We start from the raw sequence: 7,500 nt of genomic DNA, 5'->3' as shown, positions 1-7,500 counted from the left end.
TAGACCTGACAGCCGAACCGGTCCCCGGAGCCGGGTAGACCTGACAGCCGATCCGGTCCCCGGAGCGAGGTAGACCTGACAGCCGATACCGACCCCGGAGCGAGGTAGACCTGACGGCCGCTCCGGTCCCCGGAGCCGGGTAGACCTGACAGCCGATCCGGTCCCCGGAGCCGGGTAGACCTGACAGCCGATACGGACCCCGGAGCGAGGTAGACCTGACGGCCGCTCCGGTCCCCGGAGCCGGGTAGACCTGACAGCCGATCCGCTCCCCGGAGCCGGGTAGACCTGACAGCCGATCCGCTCCCCGGGGCCGGGTAGACCTGACAGCCGATCCGGTCCCCGGAGCCGGGTAGACCTGACAGCCGATCCGGTCCCCGGAGCCGGGTAGACCTGACAGCCGACCCGGTCCCCGGGGCTAGGTAGACCTGACAGCCGATCCGGTCCCCGGAGCCGGGTAGACCTGACAGCCGATCCGGTCCCCGGGGCTAGGTAGACCTGACAGCCGGTCGGGTCCCCGGAGCCGGGTAGACCTGACAGCCGATCCGGTCCCCGGAGCCGGGTAGACCTGACAGCCGATCCGGTCTCCGGAGCCGGGTAGACCTGACAGCCTGTCCGGTCCCCGGAGCGAGGTAGACCTGACAGCCGGTCCGGTCCCCGGAGCGAGGTAGACCTGACAGCCGACCCGGACCCCGGAGCCGGGTAGACCTGACAGCCGACCCGGTCCCCGGAGCGAGGTAGACCTGACAGCCGATCCGGTCCCCGGAGCCGGGTAGACCTGACAGCCGGTCGGGTCCCCGGAGCCGGGTAGACCTGACAGCCGACCCGGTCCCCGGAGCCGGGTAGACCTGACAGCCGACCCGGACCCCGGAGCCGGGTAGACCTGACAGCCGGTCCGGTTCCCGGAGCGAAGTAGACCTGCCCGCCTATCCCCGGAGGCGGGTAGAAGTTGCAGCCGAGCCGGTCCCCGGAGCCGGGCACACCGGGCAGCCGGTGTGGGGTGGGGGTGATATTTTTGTTTTTTCTTTTCGTTCATGATTTAAGCGTCACCGGCACAGCGGCCAGCCTGACCCGGGTCCTCCCTTCCAACAAGTGCGTGCGGGCAGGTGGGGGGTGGGGGGGTGGGGGGGCGGCGGGGGGGCCGGGGGCTCATAAATAATTTTGATTTATCACCGGGTGGTGATAAATAATTTTGATCTTTTTTTTTCGTTCACGTTTTTAGCGTCACTGGCACAGCCGCCAGCCTGACCCGGATCGTCCCGGCGGGGGGGGGCGGGGGGGGGGGGGCTGTCGGGCGAGGGGGGGGTATGTGGGTGGGGGGAGGGGTTGGGGTGGGCGAAAAACTAAGTTTCAACTTTTTTTTGTTCGTGATTTAAGCGCCAGTGGCAGAGCCGCCACCCTGACCCGGATCAGGTCGGGGGCGGGGGTGGGGGTGGGGCGTGGCGGTCCGCGGCTTCGCGCCCTGCGCGGGCGCGCGAGCACACCACTGCCCGGCAAGCGGCAGCGGCGGGGAAGGGGTGCCGGTGCAGAGGCAGGCGAGAGCGGGCAGCGAGCGGGCGGGGAGCACGGCGCAGAGGTGGGCCGGGGAGAGGGCGGCAGGCACGCGGTGCCTCTTTTCGGAGTAGGTTTTGGGTCGGTAAGGTGGGGGGGGGGGGGGGGGGGGCGTTGTGTGTGCTGGGGGCGGGGGCGGGGGGGTTCAGTGGGTTCTCCAGCCGCGGCAGGGGCGGGCAGGCGCGCAGCAGAGCGAGCGAGCGAGCGGCTGAGAAAGGAAGGCGGGAGCGCCGGGGCACGGGCACGGGCACGGCCAGGGCCAGGGGCGCGGCAGGGTAGAGACTCGGCAGCCGGGGTTAGATCCCCGCTCGCCACCGGGAATCCCTTAACCCGCCCGGGCACGGAGCCGGCAGGGACTCCGCTGGGTCCTAAAGTCTCCCGCCGTCCTTGCCGGGGCGGGGTGGGGGGGGGTGGCAAACCTGCCCGAGGGCAGCGTGGGGAGGGGGCGGCCGGATTCGCAGTGAACCGGGTGGTGAATAGAGGCGGGGGAGGGGGGGGTGAAGGGGGACAGCGGGGTGTGGCGGGGGGGTGGGTGGTAATTCGGTGGCGGCAGCGGGGCTTGGGGGGAGACGCTCTGTCTGCGTCTGCGTCTGCCGCACGCGAGAGGTTCGGGCCCGTTGGAGGGGGTGGGGTGGGTGTTGTGTGCACGTGTGCGTGCGGCGGCAGACGGGGCTTTGGGGCTGGGGGAGAGGCCTGCTGGGGGGGGTGAGAGGCGAAGGGGGGAATGGGAAGGGGCGGGGGAGATGGTGCACCCGTGTGCAAGTGCCTCGGTGTGCGCGCAGTTGGGGTGGGGCAGATGTGACCCAGACGCCTGGGTGCCTTGGGGAGCACTTGTGGGGCAGCCGGGGGGCACAGCTGGGGCAGCCGTGAGGCATTTGTGGGGCAGCTGTGGTGCCAGCGGCACCCGCAGGCCTGTCTTCCCTGGGGGGAGACGGCAGGCCCACAGACCCGCTATTCCCTGGGGAGCACCTGCAGGGCAGCCGTGGGGCAGGGCTGGGGCAGTACTTGTGGGGCAGATGTGACCCAGAGGCCTGCTGTTCCTCGGGGAGCACTTGCGGGGCAGCCGTGGGGCACTGCGGGGCAGCTGTGGGGCCGGGGCACCAGCAGGCCTGTCTTCCCTTGGGGGGAGAAGGCAGGCCCGGAGTCCCACTATTCCCTGAGGAGCAGCTGCAGGGCAGCCGTGGGGCAGCGCTGGGGCAGTACTTGTGGGGCAGATGTGACCCAGAGGCCTGCGGTTCCTCAGGGAGCACTTGCGGATCAGCCGTGGGGCAGAGTTTGAGAAGCTGTGGGGCCAGAGGCACCCGCAGGCCTGCGTTCCCTGAAGCAGACTGCAGGCCCAGATGCCTGTGGCTCCTCGGGGAGCACTTGCAGGGCAGCTGTGGGGCAGCACTTGTGGGGAAGATGTGACCCAGAGGCCCGCTGTTCCTCAGGGAGCACTTGAGGGGCAGCTGTGGGGCCAGGGGCACCCGCAGGCCTGCCTTCCCTGGGGGGAGACGGCAGGCCCAGAGGCCTGCGGTTCCTCGGGGAGCGCTTGCGGGGCAGCCGTGGGGCAGCACTGGGGCAACACTTGTGGGGCAGATGTGACCCAGAGGCCCCGCTGTTCCTCGGGGAGCACTTGTGGAGCAGCTCTGGGGCCCTGCGGGGCAGCTGTGGGGCCAGGGGCACCCGCAGGCCTGCCTTCCCTGGGGGGAGATGGCAGGCCCAGAGGCCTGCGGTTCCTCGGGGAGCGCTTGCGGGGCAGCCGTGGGGCAGCACTGGGGCAGCACTTGTGGGGCAGATGTGACCCAGAGGCCCCGCTGTTCCTCGGGGAGCACTTGTGGAGCAGCTGTGGGGCCCTGCGGGGCAGCTGTGGGGGCAGGGGCACCCGCAGGCCTGCCTTCCCTGGGGGGAGACGGCAGGCCCAGAGGCCTGCGGTTCCTCGGGGAGCGCTTGCGGGGCAGCCGTGGGGCAGCACTGGGGCAGCACTTGTGGGGCAGATGTGACCCAGAGGCCCCGCTGTTCCTCGGGGAGCACTTGTGGAGCAGCTCTGGGGCCCTGCGGGGCAGCTGTGGGGCCAGGGGCACCCGCAGGCCTGCCTTCCCTGGGGGGAGACGGCAGGCCCAGAGGCCTGCGGTTCCTCGGGGAGCGCTTGCGGGGCAGCCGTGGGGCAGCACTGGGGCAGCACTTGTGGGGCAGATGTGACCCAGAGGCCCCGCTGTTCCTCGGGGAGCACTTGTGGAGTAGCTCTGGGGCCCTGCGGGGCAGCTGTGGGGCCAGGGGCACCCGCAGGCCTGCCTTCCCTGGGGGGAGACGGCAGGCCCAGAGGCCTGCGGTTCCTCGGGGAGCGCTTGCGGGGCAGCCGTGGGGCAGCACGGGGGCAGTACTTGTGGGGCAGATGTGACCCAGAAGCCTGCTGTTCCTCGGGGAGCACTTGCAAGGCTGCTGTGGGGCAGCCCTTGTTGGGCAGATGTGACCCAGAGGCCCGCTGTTCCTCAGGGAGCACTTGCGGATCAGCCGTGGGGCAGAGTTTGAGAAGCTGTGGGGCCAGAGGCACCCGCAGGCCTGCGTTCCCTGAAGCAGACTGCAGGCCCAGAGGCCTGCGGTTCCTCGGGGAGCGCTTGCGGGGCAGCCGTGGGGCAGCACTGGGGCAGCACTTGTGGGGCAGATGTGACCCAGAGGCCCCGCTGTTCCTCGGGGAGCACTTGTGGAGTAGCTCTGGGACCCTGCGGGGCAGCTGTGGGGCCAGGGGCACCCGCAGGCCTGCCTTCCCTGGGGGGAGACGGCAGGCCCAGAGGCCTGCGGTTCCTCGGGGAGCGCTTGCGGGGCAGCCGTGGGGCAGCACGGGGGCAGTACTTGTGGGGCAGATGTGACCCAGAAGCCTGCTGTTCCTCGGGGAGCACTTGCAAGGCTGCTGTGGGGCAGCCCTTGTTGGGCAGATGTGACCCAGAGGCCCGCTGTTCCTCAGGGAGCACTGGAGGGGCAACTGTGGGGCCAGGGGCACCCGCAGGCCTCTCTTTCCTGGGCGGAGACGGCAGGCCCAAGGCATGCTGTTCCTCGGGGAGCACTTGCGGAGCAGCCGTGGGGCACCGGTGGGGAAGCTGTGGGGCCAGAGGCACCCGCCGGCCTGAGTTCCCTGGAAGCAGACTGCAGGCCCAGATGCCTGCGGTTCCTCGGGGAGCACTCGCGGGGCAGCCGTGGGGCAGCACTTGTGGGGCAGATGTGACCCAGAAGCCTGCTGTTCCTCGGGGAGCACTTGCAAGGCTGCTGTGGGGCACTGGTGGGGAAGCTGTGGGGCCAGGGGCACCCGCAGGCCTGCCTTCCCTGGGGGGAGACGGCAGGCCCAGAGGCCTGCGGTTCCTCAGGGAGCACTTGTGGGTCAGCCGTGGGGCAGCACTGGGGCAGCACTTGTGGGGCAGATGTGACCCAGAGGCCCCGCTGTTCCTCGGGGAGCACTTGTGGAGCAGCTGTGGGGCCCTGCGGGGCAGCTGTGGGGGCAGGGGCACCCACATGTCTGCCTTCCCTGGGGGGAGACGGCAGGCCCAGAGGCCTGCGGTTCCTCGGGGAGCGCTTGCGGGGCAGCCGTGGGGCAGCACTGGGGCAGCACTTGTGGGGCAGATGTGACCCAGAGGCCCCGCTGTTCCTCGGGGAGCACTTGCAAGGCTGCTGTGGGGCACTGGTGGGGAAGCTGTGGGGCCGGGGGCACCCGCAGGCCTGTCTTTCCTGAGGGCAGACGGCAGGCCCGAGGCATGCTGTTCCTCGGGGAGCACTTGCGGGGCAGCCGTGGGGGCAGTACTTGTGGGGCAGATGTGACCCAGAAGCCTGCTGTTCCTCGGGGAGCACTTGCAAGGCTGCTGTGGGGCACTGGTGGGGAAGCTGTGGGGCCGGGGGCACCCGCAGGCCTGTCTTCCCTGGGGGGAGACGGCAGGCCCAGAGGCCTGCGGTTCCTCGGGGAGCGCTTGCGGGGCGGCCGTGGGGCAGCCGTGGGGGCAGTACTTGTGGGGCAGATGTGACCCAGAAGCCTGCTGTTCCTCGGGGAGCACTTGCAAGGCTGCTGTGGGGCACTGGTGGGGAAGCTGTGGGGCCGGGGGCACCCGCAGGCCTGTCTTCCCTGGGGGGAGACGGCAGGCCCAGAGGCCTGCGGTTCCTCGGGGAGCGCTTGCGGGGCGGCCGTGGGGCAGCCGTGGGGGCAGTACTTGTGGGGCAGATGTGACCCAGAAGCCTGCTGTTCCTCGGGGAGCACTTGCAAGGCTGCTGTGGGGCACTGGTGGGGAAGCTGTGGGGCCGGGGGCACCCGCAGGCCTGTCTTCCCTGGGGGGAGACGGCAGGCCCAGAGGCCTGCGGTTCCTCGGGGAGCGCTTGCGGGGCGGCCGTGGGGCAGCCGTGGGGGCAGTACTTGTGGGGCAGATGTGACCCAGAAGCCTGCTGTTCCTCGGGGAGCACTTGCAAGGCTGCTGTGGGGCACTGGTGGGGAAGCTGTGGGGCCGGGGGCACCCGCAGGCCTGTCTTCCCTGGGGGGAGACGGCGGGCCCTGAGGCCCGCCATTCCTCGGGGAGAACTTGCGGGGCAGCGATGGGGCAGCGCGGGTGCAGTACTTGTGGGGCAGATGTGACCCAGATGCCTGGCTGCCTTGGCGGGTAGAGGGGTCCCGGAGGCCTGTGTGGTCCTTGAGGGTCAGTCGGGTCCCTGCCTGTGGGTGAGTTGTGGGGCGGCCGTGGGGCGGCGCGGGGTGGGTGTGGGTGGGCTGGGTGTGTGCCCGTGTCTGCCACTCGTGAGGGGTCTTGGCCTGGGAGGTGGGGGGGGGGCGCTCGTCTGCGTCGGCGCGTCTGTGTTGCGCGCACGTGTGCGCGAGGTGGCAGACGGGGTCTTGGGGGTGTGGAGGGTGGACTGAGGAGGGCCGGGGGGGGGGGGGGGGGGGGGGCGGGTGTGTTTCGGGGGTGCACGGTGCACGCCCGAAAGAGATGCAAAGGATTTGTAACGCTCTCCAGAACGCCGCCTTCTCTGTTACAGCCGGCTCGCTGGGCCGCGTCCTTGCCCGGCCTGCACCTGTGCCTGTCGGGGGGGGGGGGGGGAGGAGGCCCTCGGGCCGCTCTTCTGCCCGTGGCACCCGTCCTTGGGAAAGCAGCTGCTGCTGCTGCCGCCCCACCGCCGCCGCCGCCGCCGCGTGGGGTGAGACCTGGGCTCCCGGGGCCCGGTTCCAGCGGCTAGGGCGCGGGCCGGGGGGGCTGCCGGAAGACGAGCGGGTCACAGGCCCGGCTGAAGTCACCCGCCCTCCTTCGCACGGCGAGAAACAGAATCGAAGCCAGGTAATGGGGGGGGGGCGGGGGCGGAGGAGGACTACACACCAACGGAGGAGAGGAAAAAAACAACAAAGAAAACGCCCACAAAATCAATCTCCGCTCAATCTGCCAGGTCTACCCGGCACGGCTTTGGGGCGGGGGGGGGGGGGGCCGGTTTGTGGGGCTGGAGAACAGGCCGACCGGTCTACCCGGGCTGCGGAGGTTCAAAGACGAGGGGTACGAGCTCTTCCCGGCTCCGGAGTGGCCTGAAACGCGGGGGGAGGGATGGAAACGGTGGGGCGACAGCCCTCACCCTCCTGTCACACCGCAAGTGTCCCCCAGCCCAGCCCAGCCCAGCCCAGCCCAGCCCGGACGGGGAGAGCCGAGCCACGGGGAGGACGACTCCCCTCTCTCCCGGCACCGTGGGGGAGGCCTGGGAACGCTCACGGACAGCAGTCACCCCTCTGGCCGTGCACCGCCGGAGCCTCCGCCTCAGGGGCGATGTGGGCACCGCGCACCCATAAACCGCAGCGCCGGCGGTCCCTTTTGCCGCTCCGCCCCAGCCCCGCGCGCAAGGCAGCGGGAGCCCCCCTCCACAGCCTCCCGCCCACTCGCCGGCCCACCGCTTCCCTCCTCCTGCCCGAGCCGGCTCAGGCGGCGGAGGAGAGGAAAGCGCCGCCGCCGCCGCCCCCCCCAC

The sequence above is a fragment of the Rissa tridactyla genome, unplaced genomic scaffold (assembly GCF_028500815.1).
Source record: "Rissa tridactyla isolate bRisTri1 unplaced genomic scaffold, bRisTri1.patW.cur.20221130 scaffold_63, whole genome shotgun sequence".
Classification (NCBI taxonomy): domain Eukaryota; kingdom Metazoa; phylum Chordata; class Aves; order Charadriiformes; family Laridae; genus Rissa; species Rissa tridactyla.
Note: the sequence above shows the minus strand (reverse complement) of the source record.